Genomic DNA, 13723 nt, shown 5'->3' on the forward strand with positions numbered 1-13723 from the left:
CAACAAAGAGGATGCAAATCATTGTCTGACCGTATCTCTCATCTCCTGAACGATAGCCAGGACAGCAGGGTTTTAAGGTGCAGAATATGACAATGGCGTAAGCACAGTTCACCATACAGTCAGATTGAGTGTACCTGGCATGTCTCACACTCTTGTGTAGATGGAAGAATATGTGATGGATTTGGTTTTATCAAAAATAGTGAATTGGGGGTTATTTTTAAGTCATGCTTCATATGCCATCCCTTGAGATAGGATTTTATGAGACAGAGTTTTTATCTGCCTTAACAAGGTGGTCATAGTGTTGCAGGATGTCAGTTCTGAGCAGAATTCTCATGCACCTCACTCAGCGCACCATGTTGGAGCACCGACATGTGACAGACAGTTGCAAAGTGTGGGAAATGGAAACTGGCTAACCCAGTCCCTGTCCTCAAGGCGCTGAGTTCAAACATCTGTTGCGTGGACGGAGTTTGGCTGGGAGAAGAGCAAGCTCATCCAGGAGGTGGACAAGCATGATGAGGACCAAAGCCTGACGTTGGCCAGAGCGATCACTGCTCTCGTTTCCCTTGTGGTATGGACACGTGCCATCCCCCACATGTTTAAACCAAGAGGACTGCTGTCTCTGCCACAGTGTGACAGAGTCATGGCACATGGGTAACTTTGGCCTCAGTTTATCCTCTAAAGGAATTAAACCTTTTGTGAGAGTCAACTCTGTGTGGTAGGAACAAGCACCTCGGGAACGCCTGGCACGTGGAGCAGGTGAGGGGCACACTAAGCACTCAACAAAAGTGTGGACTGATGAAATGGAATAAATTGAAGTCAGGGCACTTGGGTGCAAGGCAAAACTTAGACTCCTATGAGCTGTTTTAACTTGGGAAATTTGCCTTCTGAGAGCAATAATTTTTTCATCTGTAAGTTGCAGATAATAACTGATCACTTATTGGGATTGTTATCAGAATCCAGTGAAGTCAGAGCCATGTAGATCGCAGGGGATAAAGCACTGTGTTCCCTAAAACCACATCTCATCTCATAATCAACAACCTATATCTTTCTCATTTCTAAAAAAATTCTCTTACATCCATGGGGTCAGATGAACCCTTCAGAGGCAGATGCATAAAAGGACCTGAATTTTCAGGTGAATTAAGGGGTCTTTTCTTCTTCCATGAACTGCAACACTGCCTTTCTCATGAAGCATGTTGAGCCTAAGATGATGAACTTTGAGCATCTGCTGGTATGTTGTACAAATTCCCCACAGTGCCAGCCCTGGCTTTTGACTGTCCCACAAGAATACTCTCCAGAGAAATGATGTCAAAGACAAGCCCAGCCTTAGTTGCAGCCGGCACTTTTTAATCTGACTATGTTTTCAGTTTTGTATTCATTTGCTCTCCCTTTTGCCCAAATCATCCCATTCTTTTGATGCCACTTCTCTTCCAAGTTTTCCCGCCTTTTTGTTTTCATTTCAGTTCAAATATTTCAATTTCAACATTAAAGTTGAACTAATTTATCCCTGTGTATGATGCACTGACCAGGCTCAGTGGAAGATATAAGGGCAATTTGATATTAATAGTGGCTAACATTTGTTATGTAGTTACTACGGGCCTGGCATGGTCTAAAATGTTTGCCTAAATTAGCTTATTTAATGCTCACAGCAACCCTCTAAGGCAGGTACAATGGTTATCTGTATTTTACACATAGAAGACTAAGGCATCGAAAGAGTCAATAAGTTGCCTGAGGTGACATATCTAGTGAGTGGTGGAGCTGGCTCCATCTCTGCAGTCTGCCTGACACACCTCTGGGTTTCTACTGGTGCTTACAATCTAATGGGTGTACGTGTGTGCATGTGTGCACTTGTGTGTATGAATGTGCTCGTGCATGTATTTGTGTGTATGTGTGCATACGTGGGCACGTGTGTATGTGTGTGCACACGTGTTTATGTATTCATGTGTGTGCATATTTGTGTGTGTGATTACATGTGTGTGCATGTGTGCGAGTGTGCATGTTGCAATGGAAGTAAATAAGGAAGGAGAAGGGAGAGGCAGAGACCTTTTTTCAATTAATTTAAAAAAATTTTTTTTACCATTTACTTGTTCATATTTGTGGGGTACAGTGTGTTGTTTCAATACATACATACACTGCACAGTGATTCACTTAGGGTGGGTAGCATAGTTTTGTACCCATTAGTCCACGACTTTTCCTCCCCGCAACCCCCTCCACTCCCAGCCTCTGGTAACCATGATTTTGCTCTCTACTTCTATGAGAACCACTGTTTGTTTGTTTTTTTTCTTTTTTTAGATTTCACATATGAGTGAGATCATGCAGTATTGTCTTTCTGTGCCTGACTTACTTCACTTAACATGATGGTTTCCGGTTCCATCCATTTTGTTGAAATGATAGGATATAATTTCTTTTTATAGCTGAACAGTATTCTATTGTATACATCTACTACAGTTTTTTTTATTCATTCATCCATTGATGGGCATTTAGGTTGATTCCATATCTTGGCTATCGTGAGTAGCTTTGTGATGAACATGGGAGTGCAGGTGTCTCTTTGATACATTGATTTCATTTCCTTTGGATTTATACCCAGTAGTGGTATAGCTGGGTTTTAAGGTAACTATATTTTTAGTTCTCTGAGGAATCTCCATACTGTTTTCCACTGTGGTTGTACCAATTTACACTCCCACCAGCAATGTAGAAGGGTTCCCTTTTCTCCACATCCTTACCAGCATTTGTTATTTTCTGTCTTGTTGATAACAGCCATTTTAACTGGGGTGAAATGATATTTCATTGTGGTTTTGATTTGCATTTCCCTGATGATCAGTGATTTTGAGTACTTTTTCATGTGCTTGTTGGCCATTTGTATGTCTTCTTTTGAGAAACATCTGTTCAGGTCCTTTGCCCATTTTTTAATTGGGTTATTTGGTTTTTTGCTGTTGAGTTGAGTTCCTTATATATTCTGGATATTAGCCTTTGTCTGATGTGTAGTTTACAAGCACTTCCCGCATTCTGTAGGTTGTCTCTTCACTTTGTTCACAGTATCCCTTGCAGAGCAGATGCTTTTTAGTTCAATTTAGTCCCATTTGTGTATTTTTGCTTTAATTGTCTGTGCCCTTGTGGTCTTGCTGAAAAAAGTGCTGCCCACTCCCATTTTGTGTAGTGTTTCCCCTATGTTTTCTTCTAGTAGTTTCATAGTTTTGAGTCTTAAATTTATTCTTTAATCCATTTTAAGTGGGTTTTTGTGTATGGTGAGAGATAAAGGTCTATTTTCAATCTTCTTCAGATAAATGTCCAGTTTTCCCAGCACCATTTGTTGAAGAGGCTGTCCTTTCCACACTGTATATTCTTGGCACCCTTGTCAACAGTCAGTTGGCTGTAAGTGTGTGGGTTTATTTCTGGACTCTCTGTTCTGTTCCATTGGTCTGTTTGTTGTGCTCATCCTTAAGGTCCAAATGGATGATTGCTGGAGTCTCCCCTGATTCTGCCGTGCCCCCACTGCCCTCACCCCAGACTTACACCTGTACTTCACATACGACTTTCTCCACAGAACACACTCCGTTGCAATGATTTACTTGCATGCCTGTTTCTCCTATTAGACTGTGAGCTCCAGACCTTTCTTCTTCAGAACAGGACCATCCTCTTCATCTTTCTATCCCCAACCCCTGACATGAAGCCAGCCACACTGTGGATGCTGAGTGTACAGCTTTATGGATGCAAGCAAGGATGGATGAATGAATGAATGAATGAATGAATGAATGAGGTGAATGTCATGGGAAAATTACAGCTAAAATTCTATTAATGTTCAGAGAACGGAGAGATTGAATTTAGGTGGGAAAGTTTAAGAAAATACTCATGGAAGGAGAAAGTGCTTGCAATGGGTCTTGAAGATGGTGGAATCATGGTAAGTGAGAAGGTTAATCAGAGAAAAACACTGCAGTGGGCACAGAGAGCTGCTTTCCTTGTTTGGAATTCAGGGGAGTAATGAATCCAGACAGTAGTAGCTTCCTGTGGCGTGCCTCCAGTCCAAGGCTGAGGGGCCAACCCGTGCGGTGGGTGGGAGTCCATGGGGCGGGTAGCAGTGCCTTGTTGCTGGCAGGTGCACTTCCAGTCTCACCCCGACCCTGCTCTTGTTCTCTGTTCTCTGCCCCTTTCCTCCTTTTACTTCTTGTTTCTCTGCCGTTCATGCTCAATTCTCTCTTCTCTTTATCCCCAACTATATCCACCCAAAATATACTTCTTAACTAACTAAAATCATTATAGTGTGTTCAAAAATCATTTTATATCTGTGATATTCCCTTGACCTCAGCCTGTCTTTCCCTCATTCCATTATGCCTCCAAACACTGCAGCCAAGTATGCTCTCTCCCCAAACAAAATTCTCTGAAAACTTAACCACAATTGAGTGGAGAGGAGATGAAAAGCATGTTAAATTCCTTTTAGTTCCCCTGGCTGATTTCCTTAAGGCTCAGTGCACTGGCTGTATTGTAAGATAAAACATTTTGCAGGCAGATGAAAGCTTTTCCATGGCAGGAACTCATATTGGGCAGGTACAGTATAAGACAGAAATGATCCGATTTTCCTTCCTCCTTCCCACTAGTAAGAGGTGGCTCATAGTCATTCCCTATTGAGATTGTCCAGAATGCTGTGACCTCCTTTTCTAGGAATTGGATTTTTACCATCATAATTCTAACCTCTATTATCTGGCACAGAGTCCCACAGTATATTCCTCTTGAGAATATGATTGACAACCACTCAGAACTTACAAGAGAACCAAACTTCAAGATAAGAGTGGACATTTCTGTCTGTTCAACAGGGCAGTGCTCTTAGATTCCATCCATGTGGCACAATTTGTCATATTATGGAAGGTGTTACTCATCTTTTCTTTTTACATACCCTAGAATGTGATCGGATTCTCATTAAAAAAAAAAAAATAACAAACAGCATATTTGTAACAGACGCCTAAGGAAGTTAAAATAATGCACGTTCCCAGGGGCATGAATCAAAGGGTGTTGGAGGGGGGCTTCTGGGCTCCACTAATGTTGATATTCACACCCACAGACAAGTTTTCAAGTCTGTGAAGGTGAGGACTCACACGGGAAGGACGACATATTTCACAGTGGCACAATTAACCACACAGTTAAAACACTGGCAGTGATTCATATTGTGGATAGCACTAACTTTGGTGGACTTGGAAATAATAAACCCACCCACAGGAGTTGAGTGAGAATTTAATTTGTGCCTGGAGCTGGAGAAAGCAAGGCAGAGTGAACACAGCATCCATCTGAGTCATGCTGGAGTCCTGCTCTCTCACTAGGTGCTTTTGACCGTGGGCATGTCGTTTGCCTTCTTTGAATCCCACTTCCTTATTCAGAAAATGTCTGTAAAGAGAACTGTTCTGATGGGATTGTTCTGAGTGTCTAGTTGTGTGTGACAGAAAGCATTTTGTATAGATGTGTAGACACATCTCAGGGCTGACTGCTTGTCACCACCTCCCACTGAGGCACAGTTGATACCATAAGCACCTGTCACTCCAATCCTTGCAACGGCTGCATTCCCTCTTGCCTTTGTCCCCAAGTCTCCGCAATTTGTCCTCAACAGCTAGAGAGGTCTCTCTAAACATCAGTCTCTTCTTATCACACCTGTCTAAAAGGGTAAAATCCCCAAACGTGTTTATTAGCCCCTCACCTGATTCATTTTTTTCATTGTGTTTATTGCAACCTGATGTACATATTTGCCTACTTACTTGTTTATTGTCAGTGTCCCCCCCAACCAAACGAAGGCTTGTAGGAGCAGGGATTTTCTTTCATCTTTGCCTATGATGGTGCCTCATTCATAGCAGGTGCTTCATAAATTTTGTTTGAATGGCTGACCTTAGTCATTAATGAAAGAGAGAGAAAGGAAGACAGAAAGACAATTTAAAAACTGTTTGGATACCACTGGACTAGAAGATCTATCTAAAACCTCTCCAATTCTGTGATTCTATACCTTTATGAGAAAGAAAAAAACACCTAGTGATCATAATCCAAATGCACTTTCTTCCAGGCTAGGTCTAAAGTCAAGAGCACAGCCTGCACCACTTCTCTTGCCTTTACAGTCAAGAGCATCCAGGGGAGTTGGACACACATTAGCATCTGAAACCACAGAGGGGGCGTCTCTGGGCCACAGCAAAAGGAACCACGGAGGCAGTGCTTCCTCCCAGAGGCCTCCATGGCTTTTTATGAAATATAAAATACAGCGACTTTACAACCATTGGTGGGTAATACAGTTCTACCTTTGAAAATAGCTTGAAACTACACAGACTTCCAGGATCTTGTCCATTTAGGGCTGAGATTTTATAACAGTAGAATATTTTTTAAAAAGCCTTTGAAGAAAACACATACAGAGAAGTAGAATTGTCTCAACTGAATGCAACTTAGAGATTCACAGTTTGGAAACTGGCAAGGGGTTTTCTACAGAACCTTTCCTGCTAAGAGGCTCAAAGTGCTTGAAAGTACTATTTATCATTCTGAGCAATTCCAGCCTTAGAATTTGGTAGAGGATATAAACTTTGTCTAATAAGCTTGTGAAGTGCTTCAACCAGATCCTTACTCCTACTAAACCCTGAGTGCACCCTTCCTTTTTATTAAGTTTAATTCATTTATTTATTCATTCTGTTACCAAACATTAATTGAGCACTGTGATAGTAGATCAAGACATTCTACTAAGTACAGAGCATGACTCGAAGAGATTAAATAAGCTGTTGGGAGATACAGTATCAAATATAAAAATCAATGTAACACAACGATGCAGAACATGAACCTGAGGGTAGCTACTAATATTTACATATTCCTGTACAGCATCTCCAGGGATGTCTCACTATGTCTCAGATAATGTTCAGAAATTTGTCCTTTAAAACATTTCCCAGCTGATTCTGATGTATAGCATGGTTTGAACTATAGGGTAAATAAAGGCAAAACCTCAAACAGATAAGGAAATGCCAGATACTAGCCAGCTGCCACAGGGCCAGATCTTGGATCACATCAATGAGAAATACCAGAGAACATGGAGTTCCAGACCCTCGGCTTGATTCATCCAGACTCCATTCAACATTTCCTTGTTAGCTTTCTTCCACAGTTATGTGGGTAGGTGATAAAATAGCTATCAACCATTTATTTTGGTTTTCCTTAATTTATTTCAGCAATGTTTTCTAGTTTTTAGTGTACAAATATTTCACCTCCTTGAGTAAATGCAGTCCTAGGTATTTTATTCTTTGGGATATTATTGCAAGTGAAATTGCTTTCTTAGTTTCTTTTGGGGATTGTTCATTGCTAGTGTAGAAAATACAACTAATTTTTGTGTTTTGATCTTGTAACCTGCAACTTTGCCAAATTCATTTAATAGCTCTAGTAACTTTCTTGTGGATTCTTTGGGCTTTTCTATATATAGGAACATGTCATCTGTGGATAGAGATAGTTTTACTTTTCCCTTTCTAATTTAGATGATTATTATTTCTTTTTCTTGTCTAATTGATCTGGCTAGAACTTCCAGTTCAATGTTGAATAGCAGCAGTGAAAGTAGGCATCCTTGTCTTGTTCTGTTCTCAGAGGGAAAGGTTTCAGTCTTTCACCATTGAGTGTGATATGAGCTGTGGGTTTTTCGTAAATGCTGATTATCATGTTAAGAAAGCTCTCTTATATTCCTGGTTTTCTGAGTATTTTATCAGGAAAAAGTGTTGTGTTTTGTCAAATGCCTTTTCTATATAAATTGAAATGATCTCCTAGTTTTTTTTCTCTTTGTTCTATTAATGTGATGTACAATTTTTACATTGATTGATTTCTTATGTTGAAATACCCTTCCATTCCTTGAATAAATCCCAGTTGGTTATGGTGTATAATTATCTTAAATTGCTGATAGGTTTAGTTTGCTAGTACTGTATTGAGGATTTTTACATCTACGTTTTTAAGGGATAATGGTCTATAATTTTCTTTTCTTGTAACATCTTTGTCTGGCTCCAATATCAGGGTAATTCTGGCCCTCATAGAATTACTATAGAATGGGCGTGTAAGAGTTCGCTCTGCTTCTATTTTTGGAAAAGTTTGAAAAAGATTGGTGTTAATTTTTCTTTAAATGTTTGATGGAATTCATCTGTAAAGCCATCTAGTATTAGACTTTTCTGTGTTGGGAGGTTTTCGATTATTAATTCAATCTCTTTGTTGTTCTGTTGAAGTTTTCTGTTTCTTCTTGAAATAATATGTGTGTTTCTATGGGTTTGTTCATTTTATGAAGGTTATCTAATTTGTTGGCATAATATTGTTCATAGTATTCTCTTATAATCCTTCTTATTTATGTAAGGTTGGTAATAATCCCCCACTTTTATTTCTGATTTTAGTAATTTGATTATTCTCTCTTTTCTGCTTTTTAGTCTAGCTAAAGGTTTGTCAACTTTGTTGTCTTTTTTAAAAACCAAGTTTTGGTTTCAATGATTCCTCTGTTGTTTCTTCTATTTCAATTATCTCTGCTCTAATCTTTATTATTTTCTTTCTTCTACCAGCTTTGAGGTTAGTTTTCTTTTTCTATCCATATGAATTTTAAGGTCAGGTTTTGAATTTCTACAAAGTGGCCAGCTGGGATTTGATAGGAATTGTGTAAAACCTGTAGATCAATTTGGAGAGTATTTCCATCTTAACCATAGTAAGTCATCCCATATGGGTGTATTTACATTTCTTTAGATTGTCACAAATTTCTTTCAACAGTAATCTCTGGCTGTCAGTGTACAAATCTTGTACATTTTGTTAAGTTTTTAAGGAAACCTTTTTAATGGAGCTTCAGATAGTTTCCCTTTGCCCTATGATGGCCACATCTTTCAGACCTTCTTATGGTAAATACAGGAGCAGGTTCAAAAGCTGTTTCTCACCTGCCTCCTGGCCTGCATTAGTGTTGCAGTGTCAGGACAGAATGGTAGGGCATGCTATAGGGCCTGAGGAGTTTTAAGAGAAGGCAGGTGGAGCAGGTGCCACATGAAGGGACAGAAGAAGGGGACAACAGAGTGGATAGAAGGGCAAAGGCAGCCGAGAGAGAAAGTCAGTGTGATTCCAGTGACCAGCCAGGGCTGTCTCACAGTTTTCCACAAGTCCAGTTGAAATTTCTGAAGGAATGCTGGTAAGTCTAACTAGTTTGGAGAAAATAAATTATGGTACAATACAATTTATTTAGCAATTGTCTCCATGGTCTACTTTATAGTTTTGTTGTTTTTGTTTGTCTTAGTTTGGTTTGTTTTTTACTTTTAGTTCAGTGGGTTCCCACCTCTAGCAGGGCTGCTTATTTAGGGTAGACAGCAAGAGCAAATGACACCTGTCAAGAGTCTGTCCCTGCCCTTTTCAGCAGATGAAGATGCAGGCAAGTAACCTTGGGTCAAATGAGCTCCAGGCACAGGGAGAAGGAGCTGGTGTTCTCAGTGGGGAAAGGACCTCAAGGTGCCCTCCAGTCAGGGGAGGGCCAGGAGGCACCTTTTACTCATGGCTTCTTCTCTGCTCGCACACTGAGGGCTGCCCTAGGTAGGCAGGGTGGAGGTGGGCTGCAGGCTTTCCCCATAGCCCGGGGCCTGGGACCATTCCTGCCATGTGCAGCCAGCCATGGAACAGTTAGTTTGGTTTAGCCAGAAAGGGAAAACGGAACCTCCAAACACCACCATCCCCATCCGTAGCTGGCGACCAAGTGTTAGACTCAGCAGTGTTGCCCTACTCCCCGCCTAGCCTCAGTTTCCTCAGCCCACATGATGGTAAGCATTGCTTGCTGCAAGGACTGTGAGGAGAGTCAGAGGAGACCACCCGGGTGAAGCCTGCAGCACATGCTCCACACTCAGCACCCACCCCACAAATGTTAGCTGTTTTCTTTATTTTATTTTATTATTATTATTTTTTATTTATTAAGAATATTCATGAGATACAAAGCTAATTGTCACCCCTCATGCCATGATGTGAGGGCCAGATTCATACTGGGGGCATACTCATTAACAGAAATTACTTTTGTACTCTGTGTTTTTTAAAGTTTTTACTCCTGTACTCACAATATACTTTTAGAATGGCTAGGCCAACAGTCTCGTAAATGCAACATTAAACCGAGCATTTACATCCTGTTTCGAATTTGGGAAGACAGTTGTATGTTAATGAGTAATGACTATAATTGCTGTTTTCTCTTGCTTAATAACAAAAATGGTGTCATGAATAGCTGGAAATTAGGAAACTAAGATACTTTCTACATTTTGTGCTTGTTACCTCATTTTCACAAAAAGAAATTACCAGCCCCTGAGTATTTATTATGTGTTGTATAGACTTATTAAAAAAAAACTATAGTACAAGTCCTCATTATACTTTTTAATATTGCCATTATTTACAGTCCATTATTATCTTGTTTGTTATTATTGTGATATTATTTTTAAGAGGCAATGTATACATTTTCATGCATACGTCAAGAAATTCAATCCTATGCAGTGAAAATGAGAATGTGCTATCAACATGTTGCATAATCAAATTTAATTCATTTCAGTTAAATTTTTATCTTTTATACTGTTCTTTCATGTAGCTGCATTCATAATGTAGCTTCTAGGCTAAACATTAGGCAGAAATAGGATACGTGAGTGGAGCAATAATGTGATCACTTTTTAATAAGGAAGATTAGAATTGTATTAAATTACATGTTAATGGAAAAATAGAGCAAAAGATAATAGGATGACAACTTTATGCTGCTGTAAAGTCTGCATTAAAGAACATAGTTTTGCTATTTATCTGTTGAATATTGAATTTCCTTTGAGAACTTGCTTTTAATTATATTAAAATATAATATAATCTAAATATTCCCTCCTAACATATTAAAGTGCTTTAGTTATAATTTGACTCTTGAGAAAGGAAGGCACCGAGTAGCTGTTACAGTGTAGCCACTCCCATGAGACGGCATAAGCCCCTTAAAATAAAGTAAAGCTCTCTTTGGACTTAAAGGATCTATTTATCCTTGAATTGGTGACTATTTATTGTGAAAAGGTGCATGAGGGATCCCTTTGCTGCCCTTAGTGTGAGAAACAGCCTGACACCTTGCTCTGAATCCAATGGCATTCCTCAGGAAATATTTACATTCTCTTCTACTATTAATATCTCCTGCTCGATATGATAAGACTGGTCCCTAACTTCTTAGGGATTCATGAAATTATGTCCTTTCCTTATCATACATATCTACATCTGAGCTGGCCTGGACAGTTGGCAGTCCTGGAGCCTGAAATAGGGGATGTTGTAAGCCCATACCTTGGATGGGTCATTCGGTAAACTTTCTTGGTGGGTGATGATGTTTTCCTTACATCGATCACCTGGAGAGTTGGGGTTAGACATAGTGGGAAGAATCTGGATGTCTCTTAGCTTTCTTTCCCTGGGTGTCGGTCCATGTGTTGCTTAGGCCTCAGGGCCGGTGGCTCTATGAGTTCTAGGTGCGACTGACTACCCAGGATTGCTGGCGAGATATCTCAGGTTAGGGGACCGCAGTAGTGAGAGAAGACTGAGTGGGAGAGATGGCACTGGTGACGGAGGGGCAGGTGGGGCAGGAACTAGGTGATCTGAGCCGAGGGGTGGGTTTGGCCCAGGGAAGGGAATGCTGGACAGACATGGGGGCTCAGATACAGTCCTTCCTGATGGATGACTATGCTCCGCACCTTGAGGAAGGCATTTTTGTTCCTGTCTGGGTCCTCAGCCTCGAGGGCAGCATGCAGCAAAGCTGAATTGCATTAGAGCTGGGTCTTAGAAAATAAATATGGGAGAGAGCATTCCAGGCCTGGGGAACAGAGTGTGGAGTGAACTCGAGTGATTTTTAGAAATGGCAGACAGCTGGACATGATAAAAGCACAGAGCTTTACAAGATGTGTGAGCAGCAAGGCAGAGAGGGTCTCGGCCAGCTCATCTGGTCATTGCGGAGCTGTGGGCATCGAGTCTGGGCCTGGCACTGTTTCTGGGTTGGCATTTAGAGATCACAAAGCAAAGCCTGTGCCTCTATGGAACTTGCCAGTCTAGAGGTGGCCCTGAGTCACAGGCGGGGGAACCAGCCTTGCTGGTTAAGCAGGTGAACCATCTGAGGGGGGATTGAACTGGTTAGAGTGCATTTGAGGAACAGCAGCCCTGCAGCCGTGTTTGGGTGAGTGGAGGGGAAGAAGTGGACAGCAGAAGACTGTTCAGGAGACAATTGCAAGGGCTCTGGTGACAAGGAAAAGTATCTGAGCCAGGGAGAGGCCCTGGAGTGAAGGAGGTGCCATCAGGGAGCGGAGGGCGAGCTGCCGGACATCAGGAAGGTGAGACCAGAGTGTGAGAATGAGGGGGCAGGAGTAAAGGAGACCAGGCAAGGAGGAGAGGAAAGGAGAAAGCCACAGACCCGCCTTCTCCCAAGGGTGACCCAGGCACCGCAGCCTTCCCAGGGGCTGATGGGGAAGCAAGGTGTCTGCTGCTGCGTTTCTCTGTTGTCATAAATAGGCCATGCTGTGTCATAGACACAGCCTCAGTCCTCCCTGAAAGTTAGAGAACACTTATCAGCAGTCCAGCAGCGGGTACAGTGAGGCACACAGGCGGGAGGAGGTGGCAGGGAGGTGAGGATACAGCCTTCGCCATTGGGGGAAGGTGGTGTGGAGCAGGGCAGAGAGGGATGGGACTCTGGTCAGGAGACCTGCCTTGCCTCCACTTTCCCCAAGGACAGATCCCCCTTCCTGTGGAGGATGTGGGCTGGGAACCCTCAGGTCACTTCTGGGGTCTCCAGGGTGCTCTGCCTGGAGCGTATCTTTCCGGCTGTGCTCTGGGGGATGAGCTCCGCGTCTGCAGCTGTCCGGCTGCCGGCCAGAGCCAGGTCTAATCTGGGACTGAAACAGAGACGACTGGATGACAGGAGCAGAGGGGAAGCCAAGGGACCTCTGTAGAATATCCTGGAATCCAGTCACTTTAATAAACCCTGAACTTTACACATACCCAAATGAGTTAAAGTAATAGCAATTATGATAACAACCATATAGCTAACAAGGATTGAGTGTCTTTCTGCCTGGACTCTCCACCTCTTCATCCAACAGTGTGCTGTGTCCTGTCACACAACTGAGGAGACTGAGGCATAGAGTTGGGTGACTCACCAGAGTCACATACCTAGTAATGGCAGAACGAGCACCTGACCCCAGCAGTGCATCTCCAGAGGCCACCGTGCCAACCACTGCCCCCACTGCCCCCAACAAGAAGCCCAGCAGGGACTCAGTAGCCAGAAGCGACAAGCCCAGCATCCTCTGAGAGGTCAACTAGTTATTTGATTGTCAATGTATAGTGTCTCACACAATCAAACCGTGTTTTTTTCTTTACAGAATGGAATCTTATAGTTCAAAAACAAACATCTGGAACGGAAAGGCAGGACACCCTGATTGAGACCCCATTTAGATTAGCACCAGATTCGACCTTGCTCCCGACTGGTAGCCAGAGAGATGCAGGAAATACAGACTCAGGAAGCTCATTCCCCCAGAAGAACAGGTGGAAAGAAACACCTGAGGCACAGCGTCCAGGAGACAGCCTAATGGGTGGAGCCTGGAGAGGGTCTGAGGGTCCCAGCCCACATCACCCCTCGGGAAGTGGGATCCATCCTTGGGGAAGGTGGAAGCAAGGTGGGTCCCCTAACCAGTGTCCCATCTCTCTCTCCACTACCCTATACCCCACAGACAGATGGCATTGAGAAAGCCACCTCTGTTCCTTACCT

General features: G+C 42.3%; 1 protein-coding gene across 1 annotated transcript in view; it reads left to right on the forward strand.

Moving 5' to 3' along the window:
• DLGAP2 (DLG associated protein 2) overlaps positions 1-13723 on the forward strand; it is a 215229-nt gene that overhangs the window by 54866 nt on the left and 146640 nt on the right. The gene's annotated exons all lie outside the window — the stretch shown is intronic.

The sequence above is a fragment of the Cynocephalus volans genome, chromosome 1, assembly GCF_027409185.1.
Source record: "Cynocephalus volans isolate mCynVol1 chromosome 1, mCynVol1.pri, whole genome shotgun sequence".
In the NCBI taxonomy this organism is placed as follows: domain Eukaryota; kingdom Metazoa; phylum Chordata; class Mammalia; order Dermoptera; family Cynocephalidae; genus Cynocephalus; species Cynocephalus volans.